The sequence below is a fragment of the Vanessa cardui genome, chromosome 9 (assembly GCF_905220365.1).
Source record: "Vanessa cardui chromosome 9, ilVanCard2.1, whole genome shotgun sequence".
Lineage (NCBI taxonomy): Eukaryota > Metazoa > Arthropoda > Insecta > Lepidoptera > Nymphalidae > Vanessa > Vanessa cardui.
Window position 1 is genome coordinate 5618033 of NC_061131.1, and position 16011 is coordinate 5634043.

The following is a 16011-nucleotide window of genomic DNA, read 5'->3' on the forward strand; positions in this document are numbered from 1 at the left end:
GGCCAGCAAATTCGCCCCTTGATGATTAGTCACCGCCGCCGCCGCCCATAGGCAAAGGCGTTGCAGGAAATATTAATCTATAGCATCGCCAATACGCCACCAATCTTGGGAACAACAATGTTATGACCGATTGTGCTTGCTCACCTTTGTAACCGGAATACAATAGTACTGGATATTACTGTTTGGCTGTAGAATATCTGATATGTGGGTGTTACCTACCCAGGCTAGCACGAAGCCCTACCAAGTAATTTAGTATCAGTATCAGTATCAAATATAATTATCTACATAATTATAATTGATACTATGCCCGCGACCTTGTACGCCTTTGAATATAAAAAAAAAATTTTGTAGCCTAAGTTACTACCTATTATACCAGTTATCTGACACTAAAAGTCCCGTAAAAATCGGTCCAGACGTTCCAGAGATTAGCCGGAACAAACATACAGACAGACCGATAAAAATTATTAAAAATGTTTTTTTGGTATATGTACATATGCATTGAGTAAAAAAGGGCTATTTTAATAGTTTAAACAGACACTCCAATTTTATTATATGTATAGATGAAACAAATATCTTGAATATTGATGTAATCCGAATAACTAAATAACATTACATAAAATTATACAAACGAAACTATTATTGTGGCAAAGGACTCTTTAACCTATTTTTATTTTTATAAAAGCAATAAAAATATTGTTTATAAAAATTTTTTGTTTATAAAAGTTTATAAAAAATTATAAAAATTAAACCAAGGCATTTATTGTACAGGTTACGCTAGTATAACAGAAGCTGTAGTTGCTCTATATTTATGTGTACTGAATGGTTAATGCACACTGAAAAATTAATACTTTTTACTGAAAAATTAAAATTTATGCTATACAAAAGCTAAGTACGCTTTCGTATTAAAACAAAATGCAGCTAACATTAAGTAATGTGTTTAAGAGAGTGGGGAGTACGGATTAAAGTGTAGTTTTGTACTATTTTTTTATATTAAACGAGTAATGTATGGATTTATTTTAAAAAAAGTTTTTATTTATTAGACATTCCTTTGTTATTAATTAATAAATAAGTACATTTAAATTAATAACACACTTGTAATTATATCTTACTATCGTTAATTGATTTCCAAATAATCTGGCGACTACTTTTTGGTAACAAAATAAATGATATGTATGAATTCTTATGTAAGTGACTATGTCTTTTTGAGAATAAATTCTTTAAACCTAATAATATACTGTATAAAATCTTAACATTTTAGCTTAATTTTAAAACCGAGGCACAAAAAATAGGACATAATTTTAATTAAGTTTATTTTGGAATTATTGTACGAATTGATATGAGGTATGAATGGTATGATATATATTAATAATTTATAAGTCGATACGGGTTACATAAGCAGAAATCTGTGTATGTAATAGACGAGTATAACTATAGAGTATGTAAGTACATACGGTGTTATATGTATGTCTGTACAAGTAGATTCAGGAAATGCAAAAGTCGATGTGTAGAAAACAGGTTCATTGCACCAACAAAGCCAATTGTACCGATGTACCCTTACTTGGCGGAGCCCTTCGTTGAATACTAATGTCTCACCTCAGAGCTCTGCCGACAGATAATCAGATAACAGCGGCGAGTATCAATAAACAAACCAAGACTTACTTTGGCCATCAGATTATTATAAAATAAAATTCCTTTGACCAAATTATCTGGACGTGCGAAGCTACACAATAGTTGATTGATTAATAAAATTGGAATAAATAAGAAGCTTGTAAGCATTTAATTTATGTAGAATGTATTTTATTAATGGGTTCAAACCCAGGCAAGCGCCACCCCATATCATGTCATCGGCGTTGAAGGAAACTATGCTCAGGAAACCTGCATGAGTCAAATTTCAATAAAATTCAGTCATATCTGTATCCACCAACAAACATTGGAGCACGTGTTGGAGTAAGCCGCAAACCCTCCAAGGAAGGGGAGCGCTAAATTGAGCAATGGGACTTAATGAGCAATGAGCAATGGATTTCCATAGTATATATAAATAATTAAGGTGGAAATACACGTTCTAACTATTGGCGCTTTTATTTCTAATAAATCATAAAAGATGATATAAACATAGTAGAGCTGGCGAGTATATATCTCAGTATTCTATAGAAGATGAATCATCTTCTTTTGTTCAAAATATCCGATACGACAGGCGCGCCATTACTTTGATAGTATTATGACAAAAACCTTTACGCGAGTGTCAACAGTAACTGTACGAAGTTTCAACTCAATCGGTCAAATGCTGTTAAAGTATCTGAAACGATATGCCAACATCGATTTACATATATACATACATATATATTGTGTAGTAAATAAATTCCTATATTTAAATCATTTAATTTGTATCGATAGTAAGGTTTGTCTAATGGTGTCATCTATACAATAAATAGATTTAGTTTTTGTATGTATGTATTGTGTATTATGTACCTATATTAGCAATGTTGCCACCGACTTTGAGAGGTGATTAAAAAATAGTAAATTGGATATGGATGTAATTGATTATTTTTTTCTTTTTAGTACATTTTTGAAGGCGGTTTTTTTTTATTTATAAAAATTTATTGTCAATAGAATTATGAAAATTATGAATTTATGAAGAAATGGTCATGAATCGTCAACTGATCAAGAGCCGAGATGGCCCAGTGGTTAGAACGCGTGCATCTTAACCGATGATTGCGGGCTCAAACCCAGGCAAGCACCACTATATATGTATGTGCTCAATTTGTCTTTATAATTCGTCTCGTGCTCAGCGGCGAAGGAAAACATCGTGAGGAAACCGGCATGTGACAAATTTCATCGAAATTATGCCACATGTGTATTCCACCAACCCGCATTGGAACAGCGCGGTGGAATATGTTTCAAACCATCTCCTCAAAGGGAGAGGAGGCCTTAAGCCCAACAGTGTGAATTTACTGACTGTTGTTGTTGTTGTTGGTCATTTCGTTTATTAGAGTATTCATTTACTAATGAAGTTGACAGTTATATTTCAATATTCATTATTTCGGTGTAATTTATGTACATACTAGACCTTCCCAATATATATACCATTCATATATGTATGTAGTTTTATGTGAAAGGGTTGTCACGATTCAGGTACTTTGAAGTGTAATTATCGTGACAAGGAATTTTTTAAGCTGCAAAGGCTGCGAGGGTGGATTATTTCTATCCGTGCAAAAGAGGTCTTTATTGTAATTGTTCTTTTTTAATAATAAATAAAAAATATACTTATTTTTTTTGTACGGCTGTCCGCAAAAAAATTAAATATTATATTACATATAAATATACGTCCATCCCAATGTTTTCCTAAAAGAAATAGGAATTTTATTATTTGAGGATCGCAGCGCCATCTACTATGGACTATCCAAACCATCCAGGAAGCCAATCAAATACACACAAAAATATGATTGAAATCGATCTGGAAAACCGTTTCGGAAAGGTTCCGTTAAATACTGGGTGTATGAATGCAGATATTTATATATACAACTTTTTTTAATTTCTTGTACTACCATATAAATTATCATCAAATAAATTACTAAAACTTTTTTAATATTGAGTTTATGGTGTAGAAATTTTATTATAAACACAACCTAAGGAATATGAAAACAACTACCGAAAATTTTAATTTAATTGCAGGGGGTGTTTATTAAATCAAAACTTACTCCATTCAGGATGGCACTTAAAACAGTTTAGAAGCTTCAATGTACAAGGCTGTTGTTAAAAGTTAAGCTACCAAAGGTTTCGAACTTTAATTCTGCCGAGACGAAGTGACAAGAAACTCAGTAGTTACATACTTTGTAGGACTAATTTAAGATCGTCGGTTTAGTGGCTAGCTTATATGGCTATAAATCCTGAAGACCTAACTTCATATCTTAAATTAAGCCAGTAAAAATGCATCAGGGTTTTCTGTAAAGAAATTTCAGAGACAGGAGTTTGAATGTTGGTTGCGTTAATACGCCAGTTCTCCGGAAAAAACATAACACTTCCAAACCCACAGTGAACTAAAATATAAATTCCGGGGTTCAAATAAATAAAAAAGCTTTTTTTCTTTCTTTTGTAACACACGGTTTGAATTCAACGTTATAACGGTCTGAATTTGTTCATTCAATCAGTCGTGAAGGTTAGGTCGGATGCTCAGAATGCGAGTTGGTACCATGCCAATTTTAGTTTAGGTTAACAAGCAGAAATAGCTTCAAAGTGGCAATATTCAAGAAAAAAAGTGCCTAAATTTGAATTGGAATTGGAATCTGAACATTGCATATTCAAAGTAACATTCCGAAAACCTTGCATCAAGCTGAGCTAAATATACAATTAAATTAAGTAACATACCAACATAGGTATCGATTTCGAGATTATATGACAAATGTTTGTGATATGAACCAATGCAAACTTGGTTACCTAACAGTTTACATAAAACTGGAACTGACGAGGCTTTACTTCAACAAATCAGAAATAATATTTTGATTTGCACACCTGCCGCCAACACGCGGCTGACGTTGGCTTTCAAACTGATATCGATATAGAATTTTTCCTTTTGCAAACATAACATAGGTATTCGTCATTTTATCTGCAAGTTTTATTATGCATTCAAAGCTTACAACTTTGTTACAAAATGTAAGCGTTGGTAAAATGTAGTTGGTAGGATCTGACAACGAGTTGAAAAAGAATTTGCAGATTTAGTCTAGTTTGTTTTAACAAATACCAGAAATTTCATTTCCAACATTTAAACTATTTCAACTGAAAATACGATAACAACTGTCCTAAGTTGAATTTATGTGTATTATACAAATGAATAAATTTAAATGGTTAACTATAATTTCAAAATAACTGCATTTTAATGTTGACTTGTTTACTTCTGTATCCATAACTTTTTAACCCGCAACACATCTTGGCTAATCATTCATGAGCTGTGATTATAAAAATGCATTCACCAAAATCGTAATTTAGACTTGTTTTCAAACAAAATTTTATTGAAATTACTACCCTTAGTATTATAAAACAATAAATATTGATACAAAGTAAATTGAAATTTTACTTTTGAAAATGTACTACTATCAAAGGAGATGTCGTCCTGACAGATTTCAAGCATGACAGCCAATATCAAGGGAGACCAGCCATCTACCTTGCATATGATATAGTGCACAAGTTTGTGCGCTAACACAGGTCCGGTTTATTTGTTGTCCCATTGTCAGACTGACAATGGGACAACAAATAAAAGAGGACCGGAAAGAGTTTAGGCGCAAAGCAGAGTTTACGAGTTTTCGAAGCGCGGGTGTACATACTTTCAACTTTCAGAATTTGAGCTGCTATTAAAAAGTTTTGGACAAAAATTTAATTTTTCCTGCTCTACCAAGTTTTTTAAACTAGAACCTCTGAGTCTGTGACCTTATATTAAAACCAATATCACAAATGAGGCAGTCACCGTCATAGGTATCAGCTTTATAAATGATTTAATATTAAAATTAATAGACATATAATAACAGGCTTATTTTATTAATTAGCTATAATCCTTAATGACGTTATTGCAATACATAATCGTCATTTGCCAATTAGTGTATTGTACGAATGCAAGATAAACGTATTGGAATTGTAGACAGCCGCCTAACTCGTAACTTCACGGACTACGATAAGATAGTTTAGTTAAACTTGACCCTGATTAACTGTACAAAGAACGGTATTGAAGCCCAAGTATTAATTATTTATTAGTTCAGACTGACTGTTTCTAACGATCGGAAAAAAAAGTTATTCGGTTTTTGTTAAAAAATTCACAGTATCTACATTAAGTTTAGAATTTGAAATCAAAATCGTCACGACCTCATTCAGTCAGGGCGTCATAATAATTTACTACTTAAAAATTTACTATAATAACTTATTAAAAAAAAAAAAAAAAACAAAATATTTCACATGCCTGCTTATATTTGCTATAAATATTTTGTTACCTCAAAGGAAATAATTAAAATAATAGAATTATAGCTAAAGATGACAGTATAGTGATAATGTCAGCTACTGACACTGGGCGTTTCTAAGTACTAGGAACCAGATTCTAAATTAATTATAATCTGTGTAGTATTAAAATTTTGAATGCTATTAGTGGCATACATGAAACAAAACAAGTAAACTCACAAATGGAACATCGTCCAACAGCCATAGTTTTAATAAAAGGCATAAGTACGGAAAAAACCGACCGGTGAACTTAAATCTGGGATCCAGTATTTATGGTCTTTAATAAGAATTATGTACACGAAACTTTACCAAGATAATTCTTCTAAAAGTTAAGTTTTAAAAACTTGTCTCGTTATCGTGACCTTTCTTTCATCTAAGGGCAAATTCTAGTTCAGAAAAAGAAAAGTTCCTGAAATATAGCCTGGTTTCCGAGTTCAACACGCAATGTAGACATTGAAGTCATGATTGTATTTTGATGAATGACTTTTTCGTACTTTCTACAATACTGTTTGATTAATAATAATTGATCCTTTATTTATGACGATCCGTTCAATTGTAATACTCTTTGATTGTGATTCAGACAATCTTTGCGGTATACAGTTTTAGAATTTCTCTTGTGTTAGTATATAACACTGATCTAATTCTGGCATTGATGCAATATGCGATCAGCAGACCCTCGCCAGAACGTTTTAAAGCTCATCTCCTCCGAGCGAGCTCGATGATTTGAAGCGGGTGGCACATTGAAGGCTCTAGTGACTGCGGCGCGTCCGTCTTCTTGAAGAATTGAATGTATCGTTATAAATGTTTTGCTAGTCTTCAGAAACTGACTGAAACGAAATTGACGATTCACCATGCGATTTACTCAAGAATACGAATAAAATGCTGATGGGTGGCGCGGACAAGGACACCTCTCAACATATATTTAAATCTTACCCGTAGCGTAACGTGGAACGAGGAGAGGCAGATCCACGATCAAGACCTTTTATGTATGATCTCTCCTGTTAGCAATCGTTTTGGCAATGCCCCATAGGAAACTAGCTTAAAGGGCCGTAGCGTCCTTCTGTGAGACCGACATGTTGCAGATATAAACGATGGATCATGGGAAGTGTCGTCTTGGCCCGCCACAGCTCCGTAACCCCGGATCCGTGGATACCTTAAATAGTTCGTGTGTCCTATTTAAGATGTACTTGGATGTAATGGCACCTACGAAGGAGTAGTAGGGGAAAATATCACTTTTGCTCACGGAGGAGAACTACTGAGCTATGAGCGTCAAACATAACCGCAAATAAAATATATCAACACGATCCTCTCCCTCCACTCTCCTATCTAGCCACTAAATATCACAAACTATATCACAAGTCACAAGAAGTAGAAGCGGAACATGCCATTCTAGGTTAAGCTACAGAACAACATAATATAAAACATTTATTTCAATGAGATGAATTTGCCGTAAATACAAAGGCAAAATACGTCTTTATCACTAAGATAACCACTAACAACGTTAATAAAATAGAACTGTCCTCCCTCATGCAATATTAGCTCGACCTGAGCGAAAGTGAGTATATATCGCGGGATACTCAAATATGCAAACGCAATCACGTTGCTCTGAGCGCGCGCCCGTCATGAACGTAATCATGACCTAGATGTTAGCAAATTACTAACAGCGTTTTTTCTATTCTATTCATTGAGTTTAATCTTTAATTTTCTTATAAATATATTATGTTCCTAACATACTATTACTGTTTCAGATGTATTTAGTAAATTCCAAAGCAATTAATTTGTGTCAATGTTGAATGAGTAAGGTACGATTACAGTTAAAAGCTTCGACCTTTTAACTACTAGACTAATAATTAAGGTATCATCGCTTCTAGAGATTTGTTTTACACTTGTTACTAACTAGGAAAGCTATTCTATAAACTATAATGGTTTTGTTAGAATGAAACGATAAAGTTATATTTATCACGTATGTTTGCTACAAATAATTTCATCTCAACAAACAGGGAGCGGTTTTTAGATCGATCGAAATGGAATGGAAAATGCTTAATACTCTTCCTAACTAATATTCGAGTCGGTAACATAAAATCATACTCGATTCTCTCTTACTTCTACTTTACTATGCCAGTTCAATTTATTTCACAGAAATTGGAATGACCTACTGAAATAAATTTAACATCACGACGTATTTTAAAATTACTGGCTGTTTTATTGAAAAATAAAACTCACAAAGATTCTTTATTTATTTAGTTCTTAGTGTATTTGATTGAATTATATTCAAAAGAGTGTTGCTGTAGTATATTTTGCGTAGTTAATTAAGATCCTTTTGGCAAGAGGAAATAGGACAACGAGGGATAAAACAGTTTGTACTTAGCGGCGCCGACGTGGCGAGCGTCTAACTGTTCGGAGTTTTGGCAACTACAAACGCCCGTATTTCGTGTATCGTGCAACTCTAATGGGCATTTTAAGGACCGGTTCGTTGTAACCATATTTTGGTGCGTCATTTGGCAGCAGCTTAAACATTTCCATCGTGTTATATTACTCTGCTTTCAGACCTTTCAGTATTCGTATTTCAGACATTTTAATATATTACTACATTGAATTCAACTTAAAAATAAATAATAAAGAAAGAGAAAAATATATTATAAATTTAGATCCACTTTGTGTGTTTGCGATATAAATTGGGAAAGTTATATTGTCGTTTAAAGTAAATAAAACAATAAAAAATTAATCATAAAATCGTACTATCAATTACGTTTATGATCCTTTGTTTCAAATGCAACCGCAAACACACACGTCCCTAATAATAAACAGGCTCAAATTATTCATACGAGCTTTGGGTATGATATACGTGACTCCTTGAATCTAACAATTCCAACAACTTCAGAAAATTGACGCTTTTATCACCTTTATTATAAAGGTTAAATTGCTATGTATACACAAGATACTATATTAAACGTGGAAGGCCCTTTTAATTGCCAGGCGAAAATAACTTTGCAACGTGCGGGCAAAGAGAAACCACAAACGGTTTGTACTAAGTGAACAATAGCTAGCGTCTAATAAGGTAGGTACGCTGGTAACTACTGCCTTCTCCTTACCTACAAGTAGTTCATTGTTATGCTTAGTTCTCGCATAAGCTTTTGTTGAAACCTTATTGCTAATTTATTTAATATCATATTTTTTATTGCTGTAATTTCAAAGAAGTCTATTGTAAATTAGATAATTTAATTTTATGGAACAGTAACAATGATAGACAGATCATTATTATTGTTATAAACTAGCTGTCCAGCCCGTTTTCGTTCATGTAGAATAATAATTGAAATGAAACGTATAAATGTCAATTGAGTAACAAATTTTCGAAGACAATATTTGTTTTGTTTAGGACAGTTTTAAATCAAAGGATCCTGTTCTTCGATTTTTATCAGAATTGGATGAATGATTTAGGATAGAATAAAGAAGAAACATCAGTTTTTATTTATCAATACAGACATACAGTATATATTTGTATTGAAACAATTGTACCAACAACCAGCAATAAATCTTTTCGTTAATAAGTAACATAAATGGAGCAATGAGTGATTGTCACTACTCTCTTAGAATTATGGATATGATGTTCTAAATTGCTTTCATTATCACTTGGTCTTAATAGTAAGGTAAGATTTTCCTAATAATGTGGACAATTCCCAACAGTAATGAAATGGATATAAGACAATTTTGAAATATACTTAATCCAAATCGAAGAGAATCGTCGAACTTGGTTCATGAAAGGTAACTTAGTATACTAATAATTATAATTTATAGAAATGCAAAGAGAACCTTATATATAAAAAGGTATGCAACAAAATTAAACAATATGTTAGTGCTTGGAAGTTTGTTTAATTTTTAAACCTTCTACTATTATCACCATAAACAGGTGTCGTTACTGAACCGAGAATTCGAGAGATAATCTGGTAGTTGCGTTATTCGCCTCATTTCCTCGTAATAGCACTGGGAACTATCGGGCTTGAGTTCATATTACAGAGCATTAAGATCTTATGAAAGTACCTTGAATACATACACGCAAACACGTACGATTTGAAATATATATTATTATTTTGTACGTGTGTATGTCACTGGACTCCTTGTTAGCAGTTGTGCCAATTTTTATGTCACTTAATGGATATGATTTAAATATCCAGTAGCGCTGTTACAGGAAACCAGAAATGTACTTCTCATAATAAAAAAAAATTACACATACAGACTTGGGATTGATAACTGTATGATACAAAATACTACTACTTATTAAATGTTTTAATAACCTCGTTAAGAGTAGTTTATTAAATTCATTTGATTTTTCATCTAAATGGTATAAGATGAAAACGGATTAATAGGTCTTTGTTTATTCTTCATCAATTGCTATGACATTAATTTTATTAAGTGGAAACTTTGACAGTTATTGCTGACACCTTGCGTGTATATTTCTGCAATATCATCAACCTGCAATATGGTGGCACGCGAGTATAATCACATGACTAATTACAAAACAACTTAAAATCGAAAAAGGTAAACAGAATTAAAAGTTTTACTTCAACATAAATTTTCTGTGAGATCCAAATTCACCTTTTTCTTTTTCAACGTCGTTTAAATATGTAGGAAGTTCGCCAGTGTTGTAAAACATTTGGAACACCGAAAGTTACCCATCACATAAACAATTCTAGACATCTGCGTGTGGATATTACGTCTTTTGTATTGCGATTTCTCAACACACTGCCTTCTCTGACTTACTCTTGGTATATTTTATTACATTTAATGACATTCTACCTTATACATTATAAGCGTCCTGCCTCAATGTCACACGTGTGCAATACTGATTCTTAATATACTACAGATTTTGTTTATTTACGATATCACATTAGAAACCTCTAAATTTATCAGTGTTTCTTTACTATATTGTCCACGTATTTGAAAAACCTTCCTCTCGAATCGATCTAAGATTTTGTTTTAATCTATGTAATGACGATATACGTTATTTATAAAAATATAAATATCCCTATGTAAAAATACCGATAAGTATCGAATCAGCTTTCAATTTACAAATTAATATGTGTGTCAATTAATAAGTGAATACAAATATTATAATAAATGGCTACAATGAAAATTGTTTCTATTACAAGAAATGTATTAAATTTAACCGTTTCATAAATAAGCCAATTAAATATTTCATAGGTATTTAATGTAATCAAAAAATTATAATAATTTAAACATATTCCACAAATACAGCAGGAAATATAAATTATGTAATTACTCATCACGCAAAGACCATTGATTCAATTTTAATGCAGGCAATATTAATTTAAACCACTATGCCTATATGCGCGGTGGTTTAAATTAATATTGATTATCCTGACAAATAAAGAGATACCAATAAACTATGTTCCGTACTTCGTAAATGAGACACTCAAGACACTATATTCTCATGAATACATACTCAGGATGTACCTTAATTGCCAGCGCAGTCTTAGAATTTGGTTTAATTGCCCACTGCATTAATCTTAGCTCTGAATTAATTTGCTCAATACAACGCACTCGGCATATCGCATGAATTAAGTAGGGTGCGATATGTATACGTATTAACATGAACACAGCCTACGAATCAGTATTATACCTTGCATTTAAATATTATGTGTAACATAACGTAATCTTGTAGCCATCATCGTCATCAAAAATAAACGGTATGACATTCTATAAAATTGTTAAAAAAGTATTTAGAAATAAGCGTCCGTTATCGCATAAAAACACGCTGTTATGTAACCCTTAGCTCACAACATAACTGATAAAATCGACCGGCTCCCTACTCTTTCAATTCGTATTTCTGATTTCTTTTGTTGACACTGAAAAACACACATTTAAAATTACATTGTTACTCCCCAATCTCGATAACAAGCATGTGACAAAGCGACCCATGCGAGCGAGTAAGTGTTAATCTGATTTAACACATTGTTAAAAATCAGCGGGGATAAGTACGACATTTAATGTTATAAAAGGACCGTTTTATTTATGCCGAAATTAAATACGCACCTTTTAAAATGTTTCACGCTGACCCTTTCCATATACTTGATTTTGATTGTTGGTATTTGGCGGCCAAATTTTTAAATAAGAAAAAAAGTCTTCTTATTGTATAGCCTTTATATTTTATTATTTTAGTCCAATATGCCGTAATGGCAATGCTATTTGTGTTTATCATTTACGGTATGAATATTAAATATTTAAATACGTTAAGACCGATCGACTTGTCTTATGATAAGTTCCTACCACATTACTTTAACATTTTAAGGTTGGTTTGCTTTGGCTTTTACAATATACGAAGAGATGAGACGAATACTGGGCCAGTATCTAGTAATATGTAAATTTTACTAGATACTGGTCAAGTCTTCATCTTATATTACGTTAGAGGAAATATTATTTTGTGGTAAAATAAGTTACTTGCATCTTGAACTAGGCTCTCCTTTTAACTAGAAACGTAAGGAAGCAAGCGTTTGTGCAATTTTGTCTGGGTACCGCTCGGTACATAATCTATAGCAGTACAACGGTAATACTTCATATTGTTTTATTTCAGTTTGAAGTAAGACAGTCTTACAACAGGCATGTATTGGTTCTGTAGGTCTCAGATTTGGCGGTTTAGGAATGTTTAATATTTAAATATACAACATCAATGTGCTCATGTTTCTGGCCGACTACATATTATTATAAAATAAAAGCTATTTATGTGTTTTATTTTTATTTTTGTTCTAAACAATTATAATATGAAATTAAATTTGTATACAAAATGTATTGTTGGCGAGTCACAAACTTTTCCTTAAACAAACAAAATTTTAACCGAAAAACAACAAAACAAGAAAATTAACATAACCCAAAACACGAAATATGAATGAGCGTCCTTCTAAATGAGCGCGGATTAGCTTTGTACCGACTGAGTCCGTTAAAATATTTATGGAAGTCTGGCGTTTGTAATTGACTAGCCACTTGCGCTGACGTTATACGAAACGACGAAGGCTCTTTTGACGAAATAATTTGTAGAGAATATACAAAAAATATTCATCAATGCGCCGTTATTACACAAGCTGTAATCCCGCTATAATTAATACAGGCTATGCTAGGAATACTGAATAATCTGTGATCGCACCAGAGACTGTCAAACCGTACCGACCCGTATTTATATTATTAATAACAGAAGTAAGATTGATTTTGTGTTTTCTACAGAAATAGATTAAACCAGCATCGTGATATTTTGCATACACTTTGTTTTTATATGGACTGTGTAACGACTTTGGGTAAATAAAACCTTACCTTGACGCGCGAAAGAAACAAGTATTTATTAGTTCTGAAGCTATAAGTTCAATTAATTCATTTTGGATACTGATAATTACGCCATAATATAAGTGTGATAAGTTCTGAACATCATTCAACGAAATGGCAATCCATTGACGCGTATATTTGTTTATATTTGAACAAATTCACGTTTCACACGGAAACAATTTGAAACTTATTCTTAAGGTAGAAGTTAGTTGGCGATAAACCAATCGGCCTTGGAACTATCCCACTACCGAAATAACAGTGACCGATAACACCCCACCCCATTCAAGCGTATAATAAGGAATAAAGAGAAATTACCAAAAAAGGAAATTAAAATAAGAACCTACAATAATAAATAGTGACTCTCGCAACAAAAGATACTAAAAAAAGTATTTATTCGAATCCTTCTTCATTTCCCGTTTTTCAAGTAAATACTGACGTATTCCTTTGTACATTAGGTATACACAAAAGCTGATCAGAAAGTTTTGTACGTATCTATATTTTATTTTATACATTTTAATACTACTTTTTACCTTTTACTTCTCTCTTGGAGGTAGACTTTGTGCAAGCTCGTCTAGGCCGCCGAACAACAGTACTTGGTATTGTTGTGTTAAGGTTTGAAGGGTGAGTGAGCCAGTGTAACTACAGGCGCAAGGGACATAACATCTTAGGTCCCAAGGTTGGTGGCACATTGGCGATGAAAGGAATGATAAATATTTCTTACAGCGCCATTGTTTATGGGCGGTGGTGACTACCTACCTACCATCAACAATTTTTTTCGATTCATCATGTACTTTAACCTTGAGCCCGCTGGCAGGATCTGGATGCGAGTAGCCGAAGATCGATCTCAGTGGTGTACTATTGGAGGGGCCTATGTCCAGCAATGGACGAAAAAAGGCTGTTCATGATGAAAAAGGCTATTGATGATGATGACAATGATAACATGAAAAAATATTAATATGACTTTATATTACATATTTAGTATTTTTGAAGCTATTACGCAGTATCTAAAATCTTAATGATAACAAGAATAATCAATAAATCGATTGCAAGAAAATAATAATTACTCCACAAGATATGTGTTTGTGTTTTACGTCCTATTTCTTTTGTGTTATTATTAAAGTGTTAATGGATTAGTTAATTATATTGTGATGCATAAATTGCCAACAGTGCATCAACAGGATGCTAATACATGTATGCATATGTATTATCATCGTTGCAATCTACAATGCAAACAGTTCTTGCAAAATGAAAAGCTTTACAACGGATATGTTACTGATCTATTTACTTTTATAGCCCAACTCTCCTAGCTGTGTGTTACAATATATTTAAAATATTGTACCCAATATTACATCTTACTGGATGTTATTTAAAGACTGACATAATTAAAATGGCAATATCGTTGCTTGAATTACAAAAAAAAACATTAGATAAATATATAGCATATTAGTCACATTAATTTTTGAGTGGTGCAATGTTTAGTTCGTGTATTGTCTTCCGATTTAAAACAAAGAAATACTGATATTTAAATATGAAAAACGATAGTGATTTCAAAATAAAAGCAATGCAATATTTAAGATTGTCCTCGAATCCACATACATATTTATGAAATTCTTCGCGTTAAGTGTATAACATGAAAGAATGAAACACATTATATATCATATTAAAGTTCTAAAATCTTGATCTCTCAAACGATTTTCGTCTACATAAATCAGCAATCCAGAAAAGTACTATAAAACAGTAACATTGAAAAATGACTTTATAAAATTCGTTTTATGCAGCCAGATATGGTCACAGCTTTTGGTCATATCATAACCGTACGTATCCTCTTATCTCACGAGGACACTCGTTCAACTATACCCATTATATTTCCGTCTCTGTTATTTCAAAATGATTAAGCTCGATTTTATGATACTTCTTATACAGCGTTACAAGACTATAGTTTAATTATTCAAAGTTTCCGTTCTCATGGAAATTTAATATTTATACAGTAAGGTAACTTACTTTAAAAATTAGATGATTTAATTAACGTAATATCTATTTCATTTTGAAATTTAATTGACTATAATTAATTATCTTTACATCACGGCTGTCATTTCAAATATTTCATAATTCTCATAAAGCAATGAGGCTTGACCAGTGTAAGCTGAGGTGCAATGCATAATATTTGTTTAAAAAAATACAATATTTTTTTAATAGCCCAATCCAATATTATGGCCCACTTTCTCAAAATGTTGCCTACATGTTACAATTAAAATATAAAATTAATAAATTAATATTCTGATATAATGACAGAAATAAACCAATTATTATTTATTGTTCTTCCTTTTAAAATATAAAAATAAAGTCGCAAGGTCTCTAAATAAATTAAAGAAAATTTTTAAGAGTCTTTCACCTCAAATAAAAGAATACTTAGCTAAAGAAACGAAATCGTCTCAGAATTTCTTTTGCCAAATACGTTAGGCATGCTTTGATAAAAACTCGTCTTGAATACTCGAGAAATAAAGCCGTAATAATTATTGGAATTTCGCCCTGTTATCTTATAATTAGTTTATATTGCGTTGAGTTTTTATTACATTATAAATATATTGGATAAGCTTCCATTAATTCATAACATACATTATGACGTTTTGAAAAGTCAAATATTTATATACGGTTATTGTAAACTCTGCTTTATAAAAATAACAATAAAAAAAATCTAAAAAG

The 16011-nt window shown here is 32.1% G+C and overlaps 1 protein-coding gene across 5 annotated transcripts in view; it reads right to left on the reverse strand.

Moving 5' to 3' along the window:
- The window catches only part of LOC124532322 (fasciclin-1), an 86000-nt gene that overhangs the window by 28284 nt on the left and 41705 nt on the right, over positions 1 to 16011 (reverse strand). The window lies entirely within an intron of this gene.